Genomic DNA, 21799 nt, shown 5'->3' with positions numbered 1-21799 from the left:
AATTTCTGCAACAAAAAACTCATTTTCCCTTTAACGTTGGCTATAAAAATCAAAGATGTCTTCTCTTGGGGGAGGGAGGTAATTGGCCCAGGGCATGTTGAATGTGGGAAGCTTCAAAGTCATCTATGTGAAGCAACAATTGGGGCTTTTTGGTCTTTATAAGCATAACTTTAAAAAATTGCTTCTCTTTCTAAGCCTAGGAAGTCTGGTTCACTCAAATCCTGACCTCCAACCTTTATACATTGAGTCCTCCCCACCTAGTGGGAGACAGCACCACTGTGCACCATAGCTCATGCCAAGAGAGGCAAATCCATCCTGACCACCTAGCAGCTCTTCCTGACTCAGAGTTTCAGAGTAGATACCTGTATGAATTCCCTGCATTTGCTGTAACAAATTACCACAACTTTAGTAGTTTAAAACATCACAAACTTATTATCTTACAGTCTCGGAGGGCATAAGTCCTATAATTGAGGTATTGGCGGTGCTATCTTCCTTCTGGAGGCTCTAAGCAGTGGTTCTCAACCTTCCTAATGCCGCGACCCTTTAAAACAGTTCCTCATGTTGTGGTGACCCCCAACCATAAATTATTTTCGTTGCTACTTCATAACTTTAATTTTGCTACTGTTATGAATCGTAATGTAAACATCTGATATGCAGGATGTATTTTCAGGGGTCGCGACCCACAGGTTGAGAACCGCTGCAAGGGGCAATCCATGTCCATGCCTTTTCCGGCTTCTAGAGGCCATCAGCATGCCTTGGCTCACAGCCTTTTTCTCCATCTTCAAAGTGAACAGTGTAACATCTTCTAACTTCTTTCTCTGACTCTGCTTCCATCCTCACATCTCCTCTAACCTGAACCCTCCTGCCTCCATCTCATAAAGACTCTTGTGATAATACTGGGCCCACCTAGAAAATCCAGGAAAATATCCCCATCTCCACTGCCTTAACTTAACCACACCTGCAAGGTCATACTCCCAAGTCCTTGGGGTCAGAACATGGACATCTTGTGTGCGGGGGGACATGCATTATTCAGCCTGCCACAGCACCAATGAGGCCACGTTCCTCATATGGGAGCCCTTTGGGAGGAGCAATGTGTGGGCTTGGTTCTGGAAGATGGCAGGTGGGGCTTTGGGTTAGGGGACAGAAAATGAATACCTGAATGGATGTGACCTGAATGTGAGGCTATTAACCTCAGCACAAGGACCAGTGCAAGGGAGAACCTGCCCTTTCCAGGCTCGGTTCTGCAAAGTGGGGGTTCTTCCATGGGTCACTTTTGCCCCCAGGGGACACCTGGCAAAGTGTGAAGACATTTCTGGCTGTCATAGCTGGGGAGGGGTGGCCAGAGATGCTGCTAAATAACCTACAATGCATAATATTGTCCTCACCACAAAGAATCCTCCTGCCCAAAGGTCAGTGGCATTGAGAGTGAGAAGCCCTGCTTATAGTCACTTTCTGGCTGTTTCTCCAGACCCAGAGGGACTTCCCCACTCCTTCATGGAGGGTTTCTGCTCAGTGACCTTTAGCCTTTCTGCCCCATTCTGCCTTTCTTGGCAAAAGCTGTTTCTAGTGACCCTTGGCCTGCCTTTGTGGAGGTTGATAGCTCCTACCTCTGGAGTGTGAAGGCTGGGCTCACATGGGCCCCATGAAGATGGATCTAAGAATAGTGTTTCCTCCCCACCATCCCTGCCCTGGGCCTGACCAGCTCTGACCTCTGTGTCCCTGCACTGGGCAGGTGAGTGAGGCAGATGGTGTGCCTGTTGAGACTGTGCCAATCACTGGGTGGGGAAAGTTTGGGGAACTCAAATTCACTGGGAAGCAGGTGGCAGGGCCCCTGACAGCAGGAGGACGTGATTGGGTTGGGGCATTCCCTTTCAGCTCATTCCCACAGTGCTCCTGTCAGTGGTGTCCCTGCAGTTAGACATGTTCTCCTTGGCCCAGGGCAGGAGTGGGGTGCCCACCTCACCCACAATGGAAGGTACCCCAGCCTGGGTGGCCTGACCCAGTGTGTGTAGTGGGGAACAGGGTAGGCTCTGTCAGGATGTGATAAATCCCAGCTAGTGTCTTACTGCTGTTGGTCCCTGCAAGAAGGTTCTGCTGCTTGTCTATTTGGTCAGCAAACTATTGACGCCTATAGGCTCCATGCTTTGCGCTGGGGATGCAAAGATGGACAGGACCAGCTGTCCCCTCTAGGAACTCACTGCGACTGGGGAAAGCAGGGCTCATGATGGCTGACTGTTTAACCAAGAACCAGCCCCTGTATTGGGTGTGCCTCATCTCTCAGTAGGAGCAGAACAGCTACATTTCTGGAGGAAGCAATGGGGGTAAGGGTCGGAAAGAGGTCAGCAGGGATATGGGTAGAGAAAGCCCTGATGCAACTCAGAGAGGAGGAGGAAGGTGAACATGTGTCCAGTGGGACTTCCCTGGGGTAAGCCCAGGAAAAACCCTGCTCCTGGGAGTGGGAGGGCTGGTCTGGGGAGATGGCCTATCCTGACTACTACAGGCTCCTGAATTGCCCCCTCACTGCCCCTGTGCTGGTTGTAGCTGCTTGGCTAGCCTCTGTGCATTTCCAGGAAGCCCCTCACTAAGTCAAAGCCCTTGGTGTATGGTACTGTCCTCCTGTTGGGGTCCAATGTCAGCCCTAGGTGCCAGAGAATGGGGTGTCCAAACCTCAGAATCCTGGCTCCTTGACCTATGGAAGGCCAGGCAGTACCCTCAGGTGGCCAGGGTCACCTGAGCTCCTCTACTCAGCCCTGCTGATACCCAGTGGGCTGCAGCAGAATCACATATTCCCCCAGTGTTATATGTGGGCTGCATTGTGTCCTCCCCAAATTTGTATGTTGAAGTCCTAAACCCCAGGACCTCAGAACATGACTACATTTTAGCTCGCAACTCAAAGCAAAAAATCGGCCAAGAGACGGCTCGTATCTTGAAAAACTCGTTAGTCGGGACACTCGTAAGTCAAGGCCTCACTGTATTTAGAAATCGGGCCTGTAAGAGGTAGTCAAGTTAAAATTAGGTCATTAGGGTGGGCCCTGATCCAACCTGACTGGTGTTCTTATAATAAGGGGAAATTAGGACACACACACACAGAGGGAAGATCATGTGAGGACATGGAAAAGATGGCCAAGGAAGGGGGCCATAGAAGGAACCAACCCTGCCAACATCTTGATCTTGGAGTTCTCACCTCCAGAACCGTGAGACTAAATTTCTGTTGTTCATAAGTCACCCAGTCTATGCTTTGCTATGGCAGCCCTAGTGAATTCATACACCCAGGATACACCTGAGTAAGACGGCAGCACATCTGGAAGTGGGAAGGTACAAAGATGAAGGCAAACCTTTCTCCAAGCCTTCGTATTTTCTCTCCCCCATGTGGATCTGAAGCCATCACTTGAACTGCACTACTGAGGCAACACCTTCCCTCAAACTCAAGCATCTTAAGCCACTGGGCGCTGGTTAGGTGGGGGAGTGGAAATAACACCCACAGATGCCACCACAGACAAAAGACTCCCACCAGGCTGTGCCTTCCGAGTGGTCCATGTAAATCTCCTTCCCGCTCCCACCAACCCCTCCTCTCTCCCAGGCCCCCACCACCTCTTATCCAAATACTGCTTAGTCCTTTCTCCTGCCCATTGGTCCTAGGGCTGGGCCTCCCTCAGCACTTGCTGGCCCATCTCTTCCCTTTCTCTGTCCCCCCACACCTGTCCAGCCATAGGTGGGAGACCCTCAGAGGATAGGTACAACTCTAGATCCTACACTTATCTCTTAAATCATGAGCACTTTAGCATCAAGGTTCCATGCATGAATTCTGCGTTCCATTGATCCTGGCCCTTGGCCCCTTTCTGCCCCTCTTCTAGGAGTGTGTGACCTTGGGCCCACTTGATCCTTCTATAAAATGAGGCTAATAGGACCCAACTCACAGGCTCACCATGAAGATTAAACTGCATCCCCAGAGCTCAGCCTAAGGAGCTACTCTTACTCTATATGGTTAGGGGCCTCCTACTGTCATTTTTAGTGCATGAACAATTCACCAAGCTAGGTTCATCGCTGGGTGTTTGGACTGTTGCCAACCCAAGGGTACCTTATTAAAAATTGTAAGAAATGTCTTACTTTGGATACACCTTCCCTGGGTGATGCAGGATAATTTCAGTGGTATAACCACAAGGTCAGACTATGAGCCCTTTCATATGCTGGCAAGGATCTTCCACAGGGTCTTTCAGATGAATATGACCCCGCCCCTGAGGAAAGCTGATGTTGGGGTCCTGGCAGCACTGCGATAATCTTCACCTTGACCAGCCCCTGCCCATGGCCTCACTGTTATAACTCTGTGCAGACACTGATGTTTGTTGACTCTCTTCCCCATCCTGTGAAGTGTCTATTTCTGATCTTTTCCCCTTTGGTTCTTATCAATTTGTGTGAGTTTTTAGTAGATAACAACTGACTTAATCATCTCAGGAAATTCACAGCACATGATCAGAGTTTAGTATGCCTGGAGGCTCTGAGTAATGCTGCTGAGTGTGATTTTGGATCTTCAGTCTGGGAGGCTGGGAGGTTTGAGGGTTTTGTAATACAGGGAGTTATGGGAGTTGCCAGGATCAGGCAGAAGCTGGGAATGGGAACACCCATCCTTGGTGCTCCTATCTTAGCACATAGTGAGCAAGTGAGAGGCACCTCACAGGGAGAGCTGGCAAATCTGTAGGCCTCTGGCCTGTTTCTCTTGGGATGCTGGACCAGGAGCAAGGCTGGAGAATCGTCACAGTAAATTGACCACCTGCCTTCAATAAGCATGAAACCTCTCTCTCATTCATAAAGAAAATATTGGGGGAACAGTGATCAGCTATACTCAGTGAAAGAAGCCAGAAACAAAGGGCCACATATTGTAAGATCCCACTTCTATAAAGCAATCAGAAGAAACATATCCATGGAGTCAGAAAGATTCGAAATTCCCAGGGGCAAGCATGTGACTACTTATGAGCAGGGGGTTTATTTTGGGGGTGATAAAAATGTTCTGGAATGATACAGTGCTGATGTTTGTACAACTTTGTAAATATACTAGAAACCACTGAATTTCTGCTTAAAACTTTTTTTGTTTGTTTGTTAATCCTCACCTGAGGATATTTTTTCCATTGTTTTTCAGAGAGAGTGGAAAGTAGGGGTGAGGAGAGAGAGAAACATTGATGTGAGAGAGACATCAATGTTGCCTCTAGCACATGCCCCGACTGGTGGTGGAGAGTGAACCTGCAGCCCAGGTACATGCCCTTGACTAGGAATTGAACCCAAGACCCTTCAGTCCACAGGCCGACTCTAACCACTGGGAAACCAGCTAGGGCTGAATTTCTGCTTTAAAATTTTTTTAAAGCATTGCAAAAAGCCCAACAAATACATGTAAAATATTTAGAGACAAAGCAGAAAAGAGAATGTATATGGCATGAAAAAGAACAGTTGGATAAAAAAAAAATCTTTATTTTTTTTTTTTTTAAAAGAAGGTAATTTTATTTTATTTTTATTTATTTATTTTAATATATTTTATTGATTTTTCACAGAGAGGAAGGGAGAGAGATAGAGAGTTAGAAACACCGATGAGAGAGAAACATCGATCAGCTGCCTCCTGCACATCTCCCACTGGGGATGTGCCCACAACCCAGGTACATGCCCTTGACCGGAATCAAACCTGGGACCTTTCAGTCCGCAGGCCAACGCTCTATCCACTGAGCCAAACCGGTTTTGGCTAGAAAAAAACACAAATCTTTAAAAAAAAAAAAAAGTGATACTGGCTACTATGAGTCACTGGTAGGAATGAGGAGGGTGACAAAGTGACAGACAGCACCTGGAAGGGAAAGTGGTCACCATCCATAGTGCTCTGGGACAAAAGGAGCAACCAGGCCACTCTGTGACCCTGGGAATCAGAGTTGTGAAGCCTCTTCTGATCTTTGACCCTATGGGAGATAAAATGCCCACTGCTGTTCTTGCCAGAAAGATACTGGAATCAAAGGGTAATGGGTCAGATCCAGGAAGATAATTCTGGAAAACAAAACTTGCCAAACTCGTTCAGGCCAGTGCTCCATGTTATCTCACGAGGTGGTGTTCAGGTAGCCGTGATTCTAAGACAAGAAGCAGAGCCCTTCCCGCTCTCTGGGGCATTAACCACAGAACTTTCTTTATGGGCCTACTGATACAACGGTAATCCTGACGTGTTAGATGTTCTGCTCAGTGCCTGCTTTACTCATGTTGCCAAGGTGGTAGTGCCACATGCCTTTTGCAAACAAGCAAAACTTTGCAGAGATTCAAGAAAGTTATTAGTACAGCAGTTCCTGGAGGGCAGCCTTGCACTGCTGTGCCCCTCCAGGGCCAGGCTTTCTGGGTCAGAAATAGGAACCATAGGTGACCCCTGCCCTGAAGGAGCCACTACTTTTATAGCTCCAATTCTGAACTAATCAGGGGCATGAATTCCAAACTGTTGCTAACCTGAAAATAAACTCAGCTGCCTAAGAAAAAAATAAAGCTTCCTGGTTTTCTATATGACTGACATACTTGGCACTTGAGGTGGAATCAGACTGAAGTAGGGTCCCCAAAACACTCGAGTGCCAGAAGATTCTTTTGGCTTGTTTGGGCCTGCCCAGCTTCTGTTCTCAGAATGAGGGTTCCACTTTGATGCCTCAGCTCTGTTAGGGACTTAAACCCATTTCTTATGTCCACAAAATAAACCCGCCCACATATGAAGCCCCGTAAATGGTTCAGATATCATGGCTTTCCACCACATCAGATGTCAGCATGGCTACAGTCCTTGTTGGAGGCTCTAGAAGAGAATGTTTCCTTGCCTTTTCAAGCTTCTAGACCAGGGGTGGGCAAACTTTTTGACTCGAGGGCCACAATGGGTTCTTAAACTGGACCGGAGGGCCGGAACAAAAGCATGGATGGAGTGTTTGTGTGAACTAATATAAATTCAAAGTAAACATCATTACATAAAAGGGTACGGTCTTTTTTTTCAATAGTTTTATTAATTTCAAACGGGCCGGATCCGGCCCGCAGGCCGTAGTTTGCCCACGTCTGTTCTAGACTGCCTGCCATCTGTGGCTGGTGGCGCTTTCCTCCATCATCAAAGCCAGCAATGGCATTACTGACCTCTGCTTCCATTGTCACATCTCCTTCTCTGACTCTGACCTTCCTGCCTCAGTCTTATAAAAACCCTTGTGACCACGGGCCTCATGCAGGTAATCCAGGATAATCTCCCCATCTTGATACTTAACGTATCTGATCTGCAAAGTCCTTCTGCTAAGTAAGGTACATAATCACAGGTTCCGAGAGATTAGGACATGGACATCTTTGGGCTGCTATTATTCTGCCCACCACAGGAGGACCAGCCTACACTTTCTGAAAAGGGCTAGTCATTGTGGAGCTGCCCTCTTAAACTGGTCCCCATAAGCTGTAACTTCCGTGGGGGCAGATACACAACTGGCATGGTCACTATTGTATCCACAGGGCCGAACACCTGAACTGGGTGTGTTGTGGGCAATTAAAAAGGATTGATGACCTAAAAGAAACAACAAGCACTCCTAGTGCTCACATCTTAGTTTCCAACACCATCTATATTATAAAAGGCCTGTGGCCCTAACGCCTTAATGACCAAAGACCAGTGCAGGTGGATGGGGCGTGAGCGGGTGGGTGAGGCCACACGATTTCGCACACTGGGCTTCTAGTTGTCTAATAAAAGGAACCAGTCTCAAAGAAATGGCTGACTTTAAGACTGGGGAGGAAATACACGAGACGAGCCTGATATCTTATAGTACCATAGAAAAGGAAGTGCTCCAAAGAAAACAAAATGAAAAAAGCCAAAATACATAGATGGGGGGGGTGGGTGTCAAGGGGCCACAGGAGCCAACTGGAAGAGATCCCAATGGCTAAAGTCAGAACAATTTGAGCAATGAAAGAAATAAAGTTAAAACCCAGAGTATAAAATATGCAGGAGGCCATAGGGATATAATTAAATGACTAGATAAACTTATAAATGGGGGAGAAAAGAGAAATCTCCCATGCAGAATTCTAAATAATTTAAGTAGTTTTCCATCCTTAAGGAGGAGGAATATAACTCTCTGCTCTTCAAATGTGGGCACATAGTGAATTCCTTCCAAAGTATGGTGGGGGGGGGGGGGGAGGTTGCAATGAAGCCAGGGGTTCAAGGCCAACATCAACAGGCATAGATAATGTGCCCTTGACAGGATGTGATGGGATGACCACTTTACCTCTGTGGTCTTCCTCCTCTAAACCCATCATCCCAGTCTTATCATGAGGAAAACATCAGACAAATTCCAATAGAGGGACATCCTACGAAATATCTGACCAGTTCTCAAAACCGCCAAGGTGATCAAAAACACGGCAAGTCTGAGAATCTGCCACAACCAAGAGAAGCCTAAAGAGACAGGGCAGCCCTAGCCGGTCCAGTCAAGGGCACAGACCTTGGTTGCTGGCTCCTCTCCAGCCCAGGCCCTGGTCAGGGTTCATGCAGGAGGCAACCAATCAATGTGGTTCTCTCACATCAATGTTTCTCTCTCTCTCTCTCTCTCTCTCTCTCTCTCTCTCTCTCTCTCTCCCCCACCCTCCCTAAAAATCAATGGAAAAATATCCTTGGTTGATACAAAAGAGAGAGAGAAGGGGGCAGGGAGAAGAGATCAACCAAAGAACTTATATGCATACTAGAGGCCCAGTGCACGAATTCGTGCATGGGTGGGGTCCGGCCGGTGGCCCCGATCAGGCAGGGTGGGCCAGGGGGAGGGGACACAGGAGGTTGGCCAGCCAGCCCCGCCCCCAATCGGGGTGATGAACTCCTTTAGCTTTTTCTTGTCTGTGAAGCTCTTTATGTGGCCTTCAATTCTAAATGAGCTTTGCTGGGTAGAGAAGGGCGTGACAAGAAATATTCAAAGTGCCGAAGAGCAAGGACCCGCAACCAGGGTGACCTTCCTTTTGAAAGGACACAGCTTCTCCAGGGGCGAGGGTTCGGTCTCCATGAAACCCGGGTCAGTCTTTGCATTGGGCAAGTGGAATTGCTGAGGCCTATTTGAGAGTCGCCAAAGCTGAGAGCGTGATCTCAGAACAGTTAAAAACACATTTGTGAGGGGATGTCATGGGTTCTCTCTCATCAAAAAGCCCACATGTGTCTGTGCTACACTAACAGGGTTACTTTAACACTGAAGCCTCCATCCGTAAGCCCACCCCCCTCCAGGAGCTGGCGGGAGGTTGAAAGTGGCCGTGTGGGGCCAGGCGACCTGGCAGGTGCCAGTGGAGGATTTGACAGCTTCGGCAGGGGCTTCAGAGCTTGTTGCTATTTTGTTTTATTTTTTATCTCCTTTTCCCTTTAAACCTCTCCAGACTGTGTGCGTTCGAGAGAGGAGCAGCCTTTGCAGCCTCCTTGGTGGAGAGCACACCTTCGATCTGGGTTCACACACAGCCGGACAGAGTCCTGTTTAGAAAAAGTGTGAGTCTTGCATTATTTGTGCTATTACCGATAAAGAGGTGTTTAGATTCTGGCACATAAATATGTTTCCTGCTTATCCATAAGGGCAAGAGGCCGAGTGCAGCCACAGGCACAGCCACAGTTCTTCACTCACTCACAGGCTTCCATCCAAGGGCAACGATGCAGGCGCTTTGCACACAGAGGGGGCAGGGGAGCAGAGTCGGGCAGCAAACGCAGAACACGGCCATCTGCAGCCCTGCTTTTCCCAGACCTTCTGTCTTAGTCCCGATCGGCCTGCTCTGGGTCTGTAGTGTCTTATTCTTGAGGCAGATTCAGGCATCTGCGGGACATGATGTTTATCACACAGTTTCTCCGTGTGGGTGGTCAGCACGGGGGTCCTGAATCAGGCTACCTCAGCATTGTGGTGGTGGTGGGGGGACAGCATGAAGGTGTGAACACAATCCATGCAGACTCCTCACTGAGCGCCTTCCGTATACCTTCTGTATACCTGGCGGGCGTCTCCCGTCAGAAGGGGTGCCAATAGCTCAATCACGTGTTCCCTGTGCCCGCGACCAGCAGGTGGGGGGGGGGCTGAACAGGGGTGAGGCCAGCAGACGGGAGGGGCTGCGGGAGATTAGGGGGGGCCGCGGGAGGTTGGGGGGTGCCAATCAGGGCTGGATCAGACTGGTTGGCTGCTGCAATGCACGTCATGGCCACCAGTAGTTCCAGTTGTTCTGGTCGTTCCACCTTAATGGTCGCTGGACTTTTATATATATAGACTAGAGACCCGGTGCATGAAATTCTTGCACTGGGAGGGGGTCCCTCAGTCTGGCCTCACCCTCTAACAGTCCGGTACCCCTTGCTCCTTACTGCCCGCCTGCTTGCTGCTCCTTAGCACTGCCGCAGAGGCGGGAGAGGCTCCTGCCACCACCGCTGTGCTCACCAGCCGTGAGCCCGGCTTCTGGCTGAGCAGCGCTCCCACTGTGGGAGCACACTGACTACCAGGGGGCAGCTCCTGCATTGAGTGTCTACCCCCTGGTGGTCAGTGTGCATCATAGCAATTGGTCGTTCTGTCATAATGGTTGCTTAGGCTTTTATTATATACTAGTACCGTGGTCGGCAAACTGAGGCTCGCGAGCCACATGCGGCTCTTTGGCCCCGTGAATGTGACTCTTCCTAAACCTTAGGAGTACCCTAATTAAGTTCATAACAATGTACCTACCTATATAGTTTAAGTTTAAAAAATTTGGCTCTCAAAAGAAATGTCAATCGTTGTACTGTTGATATTTGGCTCTGTTGACTAATTAGTTTGCCGACCACTGTACTAGTAGATATGCATAACCCATGGACACAGACAATAGTAGGGTAAAGGCCTGGGGAGGGGGTGGGAATGGGGAAGAAGGGGGGGTCAATGAGGGAAAAATGGGACATCTATAATACTTTAATAAAGATAAAATTTTTAAAAATTCTCATCACAAGAACAAAAAAATTATAACTAGGTGTGGTGATGGATGTTAGTATGTTAGTTAAATTCATTGTGGTGACTATTTTGCAATATATAGATATATCAAATCATTATGTTACACAGCTAAAACTAATATAATGTTATATGTCAAGTATTTTTTAAAAAAAGAGAAAGATGGGGGAGGGGAGAATAACTAAATGTAATATGATATCCTGGATGGGATTCTGGAAGAGAAAAAGAACATTATGTAAAAACAAAGGAAATTAAATTAACTATGAACTTTGGTTGATAATGCTGTATCAATTTTGGTTCATTAGTTATAACAAACTAGGGGCCCGGTGCATGAAATTCGTGCACTGGGTGTGGGGGGGGGGCGCGGGGGGGGGAGTGTCCCTCAGCCCAGCCTGCCCCCTCTCACATACTGGGAAGCCCTCAGGCGTTGACCCCCATCACCCTCCAATCGCAGGATCGGCCCCTTGCCCAGGCCTGACGCCTCTGGCCTAGGCGTCCGGCCCCGGCAGCGGGGACCTGCAGTGGCAGTGGGGGGTGCCGCGATCACGCAGGCTCTGCCCCTGCCCCTGCAGGAAGCCTCTGGCTGAGGCATCCGGCCCGGGCAGCGGGGACCCACAGCTGCAGCGGCCCCGCGATCGTGGGCTTCGCTTTAGGCCCAGGCAAGGGACCCCTAGCTCCCGGGACTGCCAGCTTCGACCGTGCCCAGCTCCCATCGCTGGCTCCACCCCTACTTCCTGCTATCACTGGCCAGGGCGGCAAAGGCACCTGATTCTCCGATCATGGTTGGGGGGCAGGGCAAAGGCGGCCCCAGGGCCGCCTTTGCCCTGCCCCCCAGCTCTTAGCTCCCCCCTGGGTTTCAGATCACTGTCAGTGGCAGGGGGCTTCTTCCTGCTTTCCCTTTCGCCTCCCTGCATTGTGCCTACATATGCAAATTAACCGCCATCTTGTTGGCAGTTAACTGCCAATCTTAGTTGGCAGTTAATTTGCATATAGCCCTGATTAGCCAATGAAAAGGGTATCGTCGTACGCCAATTACCATTTTTCTCTTTTATTAGTGTTGATGTATCATACTAATAAGAGATGTAATAGGGGAAACTGGGTGTGGGGAAAATGGTAGCTCTGTACTTTCTTTGTAATAGTTCCATAAATCTAAAACTGTTCTAAAAGATAGTTTATTAATACCAACAATAAAGTATAGATGAGTAAATGAAGGACTTCATTTTTCATGGTGACAATGATCATTGCTCCCTTCTCACAGAGATGTTTCAAGAATTATACGGGAGAACCTGCAAAAGCATTTAGCACACAGTACATGCTCAATTCAGAACACTTGCCACCATTCTCATAAATCTATGTCATCTGCTATGGAAGCCATTGGCCCTATTGTGATTATTTAAATTTCAATTAAGTAAAAATTAAAAATATTAAAAATTCAGTTCTTTTCTTTTTTTTTTTTTACATGCCCTTAACCGGAATTGAACCTGGGACATTTTAGTTTGCAGGCCAATGCTCTGTCCACTGAGCCAAATCAGTCAGGGCAAAAATTGTTCTTTAGTGTAATCAGCTACATGTCAAATGCTCAAAAACCACATGGAGCTAGTAGCTACTAAATTCGTGCTGATAAAACACATGCCCATCAGCATAGAAAGTTCTACTGGACCAACACTGCACTAAACAATGAATACCATAGTTCTTTGTTCAGTCTTTTCAACTCCTTCCAGTCCTTGTGCAAATGCCATCTTCTCAACCATCCTGACCACTATCTTTCAAATTGCTACCCCACATTTCCCCTGCCCTTCCCCAATTTATTTTTCTCTTTACCACTTTTCACCACTTGATGTGGAACCCCCTTGATTTCTTTTCTGCCTCCCCTACATAGCACTGCAAGGTCAAACACAGTAGCACTGGCAACATGTGGCTGTTGAGCCCTTAAAAAGTAGCCAATCCAACTGTAAATGGGCTGTGAGTGTTCAAAGAATGTGTGAAGGGAAAAAAAAGTAAAAGATCTCATAACCTTTTTTTTTAATCCTTACCTGAGAATATTTTTTCCATTAATTTTTTGAGAGAGAAGGGAAGGAAAGAAAGAGGGAGAGAAAGAAATATCAATGCTAGAGAAGACACATCAATTGGTGGCCTCCTGCATGCGCCCGGACTGAGGCAGGGGATGAACCTGCAACCCCAGGTACGTGCCCTTGACCAGGAATCGAACCCCGATCCTTTGGTGGGCAGGATGACGCTCTAACCACTGAACCACAGTGGCCAGGCATCTTAACTTTTTATATCGGTTACACGTTAAAATAACATTTTGGACATAAATTGGGTTAAATAAAACACATTATTAAAATTAACATCACTTGTTTCATTTTATTTTTCCCTTTAACATGGCTACTAGAAAATTTAAATTATGCATGTGGCCAACATTTGTAACTTCCTTACATTTATTTCTACTGGAAAGCGCTGGTCTAAAATGTGAGCCCAGTAAGGGCAGATATTTTTGTCTATTCAGTGCCTGGCATATAGTAGATGCTCAATAACATTTTAATGAATGAATGTTGGGCTGAGCTTCTGGGAACCCAAGAGCTATAATAGTCAACACTGTTGAAATGCTGACACGTCCATGTCCCGCCTCCACACCACACCAGATAAGGAAACTGAGGCCCATCGAGATGATGACATCAAGCCTTGTCCAACCGCGCGTAGTGCGGAAACGTCGGGGCCAGGATTCGAACACGGGTTCTGTCCCCATAGCCCAGACGCGCTGACCGTTCCTACCTCATAGGGCGGTGGACGCCGGGGACATGACAGACAGGGGCGGGCACACAACATGCGCTCCACAAGGTGCGTGGCTCTTCTACCACCGCCTTCAGGTGGCCTCCGTGATCCGGCCACCACCTGGACCATACCGCAGCCATCGCTGCCCACCCGGGTCTCACCTGCCTTCTAGCCCTTCGTAGGCAGCGCCAGACGGAAATCCCTCCTCCACCGCGCGCCTCAGGACGCCGCGACAGCCACGCTGGCCAATGAGAAGCGCGCCGTGGCGAACGCCGGCCAATGGGTGCGCGCGCCGAGGGGGCGTGTCCGGGCCGCGGGCCGGAGCGAGTCGTGCGCGCCGAGGAGGAGCTGCCGCCGCCTCCGTCGCCGTAGCCGCTGCCGGTGCCTCCGCCACCGCTAGCGAGGCCGAGCGGAGCCGTTAGCGCCGCGCCGCCGCCCCTCGCCCACCTCGGAGCAGCCCTGGGCCCGCCCGCCCGTGTCCAGGTGAGGCTGGGGCCTTCGGTGGTGCTGGACTAGGTAGGCCGCGGCAGGCCAGAGCTCGCCTCGCCGGGCCGCGGGCGTCCGCGGGCCTGCACCGGCCGAGGCCCAGGCCGCGCAGAGCCGGTCGGAGACGCGCGCGTCCGCGGCTGGCGGGCGGGTGCTGGCGGGTGAGGGCGCGGGCGACAGGCCCCGGACCGGATTCCTCGGCCGCCGCGAGGAGCGGGCGAAGGGGACCCAGCGTGGGCACGCGCCTGCCGGGCGGGCTCCACGACTCGGGCCTGGACAGTCTTGGAAGCCAGGGATCCGGGGGCAGGAGATCGAAGCCAGAGGCGAGGTAGTGGGGTCAGCGCCTTCAGCACCCAGAGGTTACGGCCCGGGGCTCCGTCCCTGGAAATCCCGCAGGTTCTTTTGTGGTCGTTGTCAGATGACCGCGGCTAACCTGAGGTCCTTTGAGAAGTGTGCAAACCCTTCAGTACGAATGGGAGCCCTAGAAAAGTATATGTTTTTTGCACGCCATCTCTAACAAGGCTCTTTAGGGGGCGGGGGACATTTGGATTTGTAAAGAGTGTGTGTGTGTGTGTGTGTGTGTGTGTGTGTGTGTGTGTGTGTAAAAGACAAACTGCAGGCAGTTGAACAATGGGGGATGGATACTCTTCCTTTCTTTTTTGGAGTCCGTTCTGCTAGGCTCGTTTAAAACCTACTCTGTGCACAGCAGGTGGGGAAGAACTGCTTGCGCTGCCGCAGGGGCGAGAGTAGAACCCCTTTACCCAAAGTGTCCATGTGGGATCCAGGTGGCCAGTGCTCCAGAAGTGGGAAGATGGGGAGGATGATTGCACAGGAGAAGGGTTCTCAGCCTTGGCATTACTAACATTTGGGCCTGATCACTCTTGGTTTCGGCTGTCCTGTGCATTGTAGAATGTTGAATAGCATTCCTGGCCTCTACCCACTAGATGCGGACACCCCCCCTTGTGAATATAAAAAATGTCTCACATTGCCAAAAATCTGTCTTTCTGTCTGTCTGTCTCTCTCTCTCTCTCTGTCTCTCTCTCTCTCTCTCTCTCTCTCTCACACACACACACACACACACTCACTCACTCACTCACTCACTCACGTGCGAGAGCCGCCACTGGACTAAGTAATCTTACACTAAAGATTCCTCCAGCCCTATCTCTGACACCTTGAGATCTAAGACCCCAAAGACCTTCAACAAACTCATCTGTGGGGGGGCCTTAGATCTTCTTATATGTAAACTAGGGTTGACAGCAATATTGCTGTGCAGACTTAAGAGTGTGGGAAGCCCCTAGCATCGTGCATGGCCTGTGAATGGCCGGCACTGAATAACTGATGTTATAAAGTGTCAACAGTTTTTATTGAGGATTCATTTTATGCTTGACACTTAACAGACATTTATCTCTAGCCCTTGAGGTAGGTACTGTTACAGTGTTCATTTTATTTTATTTATTTGTTTCATTATTTTTAGTCCTCACCCGAGGATGTTTTTCCATTTATTTTTGGAGAGAGTGGAAGAGAGAGGGAAAGACAGAGAGAAATGTCTATGTGAGAGAAACACACTGATTGGTTGCCTCCTGAACGTGCCCCCAACCAGGGCCCAGGCAGGAGAGGAGCATGCAACCGAGGTACATGCCCTTGACTGGAATAGAATCTGGGACCCTTTGATCCACAGGCCGATGTTCTATCCACTGAGCCAAACTGGCTAGGGCTACAGTGTTAATTTTAAGGACAAAGAAACTGAGGCTTCGAAGGGTCACTTGATATGACCAGCATCACACCATAAAGTGGCTGGAGCAGGATTTGAACTCAGACCCTCTTACTCAGAGTCCTTATTGCTCTTAACCACAGGGTTCTACTGCTCTTATCATTTCAAAAGTCCAGGAGACCCCTGAGGAATTCCATTCAGTTGCCATTGAGCATCTCTGTGTGCAAAGCCCTATGCTGAGATCTATTATAAAACTCTGCAACTTCAAGATCCTGAAATATATGAACATCTCAAAATGTGGACATAAATGTTTATGTTGAAACACTGGTTTTGACGGGGCAGAATTATGAAAATAGCATCTTCCTAATGCTTGCTTTGTTGCTTCCCTTAATCCCTGCCTCCCATTTTGTTTGTTTGTTAATCCTCACCCAAGGATATTTTTTCCATTGATTTTTAGAGAGTGGAAGAAGGGAGAGAGAAAAACAGAAACATCGATGTGAAAGAGACACACTGATTAGTTGCCTCCAGCACCTGTCCCAACTGGGGCCAGGGATGCAACCCAGGTACATGCCCTTGATTGGGAATCAAATCTGAGACCCTTTGGCACGCAGATTGATGCTCTAACCACTGAGCCATGCCGGCCAGGGCTGCCTCCCATTTTTTATCCTTTTTCCTCACTCTAGCAAGAGTTGTCATAAACAGCCCTAGTGGTATGGCTCAGTGGAGTCGGGTTCAATTTTGGTCAAGGGCACATACCTCAGTTGCAGGCTCCTCCCCAGCCCAGGCCCTGGTCAGGGCTCATGCAGGAGACAACCAATCATTGTGTTTCTCTCACATTGATATTTCTGTCTGTCTTTCCCTTTTCCACTCTCTCTAAAAATCAATGGAAAAATATCCTTGGGTGAGGATTTAAAAAAAAAAGTTGTCGTAAACACAGATCTGATCATGTCACTCCTGATTTAAAGTCTTTGGGCAGATAAAAAAAAAATTTAATTTTTTAAACCTCTTTAGGTGGCTTAAACGCTAAAGTTTGGGATTCCAGATCTTGCATATTCTAACCCTTCCTTTGTGATTTCACCTGCACAAACTCCAACCCTCTCTCTGCCTGTTTCCCCCACTGCCTGGAATGCTGTTCTCCTCTTGCTGTGTGGCCCAGACCAGAGCTCATTCACCACTTGAAGCCTCTGACTGCCTGCCAGAATCAACTGTTCCTAGTTTGTGTCCTCCCTATCCATTCAATATATTGAATCAAATTACCAGTAAATGGTGAATGGTGAGAGGTGCAGTTACTGTCTTCTCCCCTAGGTGGCAATATGAAGCAGCCAGGCCGACCTCTGGCTTTGGGTCAGGGAAAGATGGGAGGAAGCCAGCCTAGGAAGGGAATTGAGTCTTGCTTCCCTCCTTTAACCAACTCTCCCTGCTGTGTCCCAGGGCCTGAGCAAGGCTCTGGGGAAGCATTGGTGGTTATATCCTGTGCGGAGATCGTTTTGGCCCACTCTGGTTAGTGCATTGATGATTGTAAATGGTTGCTGTGAAAGCACCAAAGGGGACACTGTAACCAATGACAGAGTGTTTCCTGAAGGAGGTAAATTTGTGCTGGGGAGGAATTATCCAGGTAAAGACCTGGGGAAGGTCTTTGCAGGATGCAGGAACAGTATTGGCAAGGGTACAGAGGTGGAAACATTTAGGTTTGTTCAGGAACCACATGGGGTCTGGTACTTCAGGGGCAAGAAAGGTGAAGTGAGTAGTGGCCAAAGAACTCACGTGGCTCGTGTGCAGAGGGTTTGGGTGTTGTCCTGTAGCCGCCAGCGTGGCTATTAGGCAGTTTTAGTCTACAAAGTGAGGGAGTCAGATCTGTACAGAGGAGGAAGAGTTGGAGGGGGATAATGCTGAAGGTCAGCAACCCAGTGAGAAAGTGATTCCTTTCCCTTCGATAAGGAAAATTGGGAATATGACCCTGGAATGTAGTAATATGACCCTGGAATGTAGTAATAGGGAAAAAAGAGGGGGTGGGTTTGAGATGTGATTAGGAGCTAAAAGATACAGAACTCAGTGGGTATTTAGATGTGGGACATGAGCAAGAGATGAATGATTCCGGGTCTCTGCCTGAGTGACCGGTAGATGAACAGAGGAAAAGAGAGAAAGTGGGAGTAGCTGTTTAGAATGTGGACATCAAAGGGAAAGCAAATCACTCAGGTAGAATGCGTGTGCATGGGTACACAGACAGTGAAACAAAGGTAGCAGAAAGCAATCTCTTTGTTCCTAGGTGTTGGGGGGATTCACTTATATGATCATTGTCCATCCCCACGCAACCTAGAGAGCCTCCATGTACTGGTATATTGGCCAAGTTCATGATCACACTTTTATAGCCTGAAAACATGAAGCATAACTGTCCAATGTCACAGGGAATGGGGAGAAGTGGAAGAATTTGCCTCCTCAAGAAACTTAGAACCTGCCCTACCCAGTTTGGCTCAGTGGATAGAGCATCAGCCTGTGGACTGAAGGGTCCAGGTTCAATTCCAGTCAAGGGCACGTGCCCAGGTTGTGGGCTTGATCCCCAGAAGGGGGTGTGCAGGAGGCAGCCGATCAATAATTCTCTCTTATCGGTGTTCCTATCTCTCCTTCTCCCTCACTCTGTGAAATAAAAATATATTAAAAAACACACACACACACAAAACAACAACAACTTAACAACCTGAGCTAGGGAAAGTAGAGTGTGTGAAATTCAACAACGAAAAGTTGAAGCAGCAGGTCATGACGGTATTGAGAAAGTGTGGAAAGAAATGATTGCCCGTTTTTTGGTTTTAGGTTTTGATGAAAGCATTGGTGTCCAAACTGTGTCTTGTGATTAGAGAGTTGTTGGCAGGAGTTTCCAAGTGCAGCCAGAGGACTGAGTGAATAAGAAAGGAGAGTACAAGGAGGTTCAGAAGCCCAAGTGGACTGGTTTGGGCAGGCAGAGGTTCAGAAGGTGAGCTTGGAGATAAATCTGGAAAAGCATGCCAAGGTCTGGTGATAGAGGCACAGTCGAGGTGATCTTGGAATATTGCTTTTCTAGGGAAGAGATAAGGATGGATTGACTGGTCAAGAGGCTTTTGCAGTACTGAGGTGGCCTGGTAATGGCCTGAACTTGAAGGTTAGTGTTGCACCTGATCTGCTTATGTCCCAGGCATCTCAGCCTGGCAGATACAGATTTGCCATGACTTAGCTGGAGCCACCCCAGCCAGGCGACTTTCCCCTCTATGAGCTGTGGGAAGGGGAGAATAAGAAAACATGTACTGTGTCCACTTAAGCCTTTATCTCGCATACCAGTTTTAATTGGGTCAGGAGATACATTCAGGGTTTGGGGGTTGTTTTTTTTCCTTTTCTGGCACCAGAGTATTTCCTGGGGGACCTTATATTCCTAAGACTTTTACCCTGAAGAACTCCAAATTTTACATCAGGAATAATTGATTCCTGGTCTCTCTACATGATATATGAAGTATCAAGATTGAGCCTGCAGATATATTTGATTGTTCTAGTTTTCTTCTTAAGTAGCTTAGAAAGTCTGCTCTGTAACCATAAAATGAGACAGATTCTAAGGGGTACCCAGCAGAAACCAGTCTTACTGCTTTATGTATGTACCACCTATGTATATTTTTTTGTTTGTTTGTTTGTTTTAATATATTTTTTTATTGAGTTTTTACAGAGAGAAAGGGAGAGAGATAGAGAGCCAGAAACATCGATGAGAGAGAAACATCAATCAGCTGCCTCTTGCACATCTCCCACTGGGGATGTGCCCGCAACCCAGGCACATGCCCCTGACCGGAATCGAACCCGGGACCCTTCAGTCCGCAGGCCGACGCTCCATCCACTGAGCCAAACCGGTTTCTGCCCTATGTATATTTTGATGTCATTTCTATACATATCTCTCCCTTATACATGCAGTAGGTATACTACTGATGTGAACAACATTGCTGAAGTCACACAGACAACCAAGACTGTTTAAAATACTCAATGGGGCTGAAAACCCTCAGATCATCTCAAGAAGACATCTTCTGGATACATTCAGTTTATGGAAATGTTTTTAAATCAGCAGAAGTCATTTTGATAAACTCAAAATCTATTTTTTGTTCCTTGCAATTGACTTTGATGCTGTGGGATAGGACGGTACTTATTGATAATCCTAAAAAAGATACTGAATGTGTTAACAAGCTGTCAGGACAATTGCCAACTGCCCTTCTTTAATATAAAAGAATGCAACAAATGTACATGATTCCTGGGTGAATTGAGACCCAGTGTCTGTCCCACCTCTGCTACTGTGTGTACCTGTGTGATGGACCTATAGTTTGCTAAGTACCCTGGGTTTGCTTGGCGATCCTTAGGTGATAGTGATGTAGCCTGGCCCCCAAGACTTTCACCAATGATATAAGTGAAAAACAATATAAGTCAGAGTGATTCATGCAGTGATAAAGGTTTATACCAGTGGTGTATGGGCACAGAACAAGAGCAACCTATTGTCCTGGGGGATTTTTTTAAAGATAAATGAGGAGATGATGGAGAGGTGTACCATCTGCAGAGGGAGCAGCTATGATAGAGACATGGGGCTATGAAGGTCTGTGATATCCTGGGGGAGAAGCTAATGAGGGAAGTAAGGACTGGAGCCGCAGGCCAGCCCCAAGATGAAGGGCCTTATGTTTCATCCTTGCTCTGTGACAAGCTTGAGACCTGACTCTGCCACTTTGTAACAGTGTGATACCTGACCACAAGCAATGAAATCTCTGAGCCTCGGTGAGTGTTGACACCATGGAGGGGAAGGGCTAGCTTGGTGAGGCTGAACGTGCTGACTTGGAGGGGTCTCCAGGACATCTGCATGGAGAGACACACTAAGTGAGAAGAGACAGGGTCAGGTGAGCTGAGACAGCCAGAGATGGTCACAACTTGGAAGTCATTGATTGTCAGGTTGAAATGAAGGCCGGTTGTGGTTGGAGATTGTGGGGACAGAAGCTGGTTTGGAACAGGTTAGGGGAAGGGACCCAGAGAGCAGGATGGAGTGGCCACAAAGCACCAAGGAATTGTGCCAGCCATGGGCAAACTACGGCCCGCTGGCCGGATCCGGCCCGTTTGAAATGAATAAAACTAAAAAAAAAAAAAAAAGACCGTACCTTTTTATGTAATGATGTTTACTTTGAATTTATATTAGTTCACACAAACACTCCATCCATGCTTTTGTTCCGGCTCCAGTCCAGTTTAAGAACCCATTGTGTGGCCCTCGAGTCAAAAAGTTTGCCCACCCCTGAATTGTACTCTTGGGATTTTAGTGTCTACCTTGTTGCCAATTGACCAAGAACTGGGCCTGGTGGGAGCTGCTCAGTCCCAACTGGGCATCAGAAAGAGCTAGCATGCTGGGGAACAGGGCTGCAAAGCAGAGTGCACTTTTTTATATACATATATATATAGGTATATATATTTATATAGATATATATATTTATTTATATTTATTTATATATAAATTTATGTATATTTTATTTATATATATTTATTTATATTTTAATAAAACACATACAGTGGGGATTTACTTTTTATATATTTATTTTTTTTTTAATCTATTTCATAGGAGAAGGGAGAGGGGAGCAAGATAGAAACATCCATGATGAGAGAGAATCACTGATTGGCTGCCTCCTGCATGCCCCCTACTGGGGATCGAGCCTGCAACCCGGGCATGTGCCCTTGACTGGAATCGAACCCAGGACCCTTCAGTCCACAGGCCAACTCACTATCTACTAAGCCAAACCAAGCAGGGCAGAAGATGCACTTTTTAAACCTTCAAATTTTATTTTTAATTCACTCTCTTTGGTGTAGTTTTTTGAGTTTTGACAAATGTAGAGTCAAGTGACTACCACCATGATCAAGATATCAAAAAGTTCCGTCA

General features: G+C 47.9%; 1 protein-coding gene and 1 pseudogene across 1 annotated transcript in view; one reads left to right on the top strand and one right to left on the bottom strand.

The window, feature by feature from the left end:
• LOC132234670 (small ribosomal subunit protein uS5-like) overlaps positions 1-13902 on the bottom strand; it is a 29451-nt pseudogene extending 15549 nt beyond the window's left edge.
• A 129-nt stretch (positions 13903-14031) lies between these two features.
• ELAVL1 (ELAV like RNA binding protein 1) overlaps positions 14032-21799 on the top strand; it is a 41971-nt gene continuing 34203 nt past the window's right edge. Inside the window, exon 1 of the mRNA XM_059695883.1 lies at positions 14032-14177. The gene's annotated coding sequence lies outside the window, so the exon portion shown is untranslated. The remainder of the gene's footprint in view (positions 14178-21799) is intronic.

This window comes from Myotis daubentonii, chromosome 5, assembly GCF_963259705.1.
Source record: "Myotis daubentonii chromosome 5, mMyoDau2.1, whole genome shotgun sequence".
NCBI lineage: Eukaryota > Metazoa > Chordata > Mammalia > Chiroptera > Vespertilionidae > Myotis > Myotis daubentonii.
Note: the sequence above shows the minus strand (reverse complement) of the source record. Positions and strands in the feature narration are given on the sequence as shown.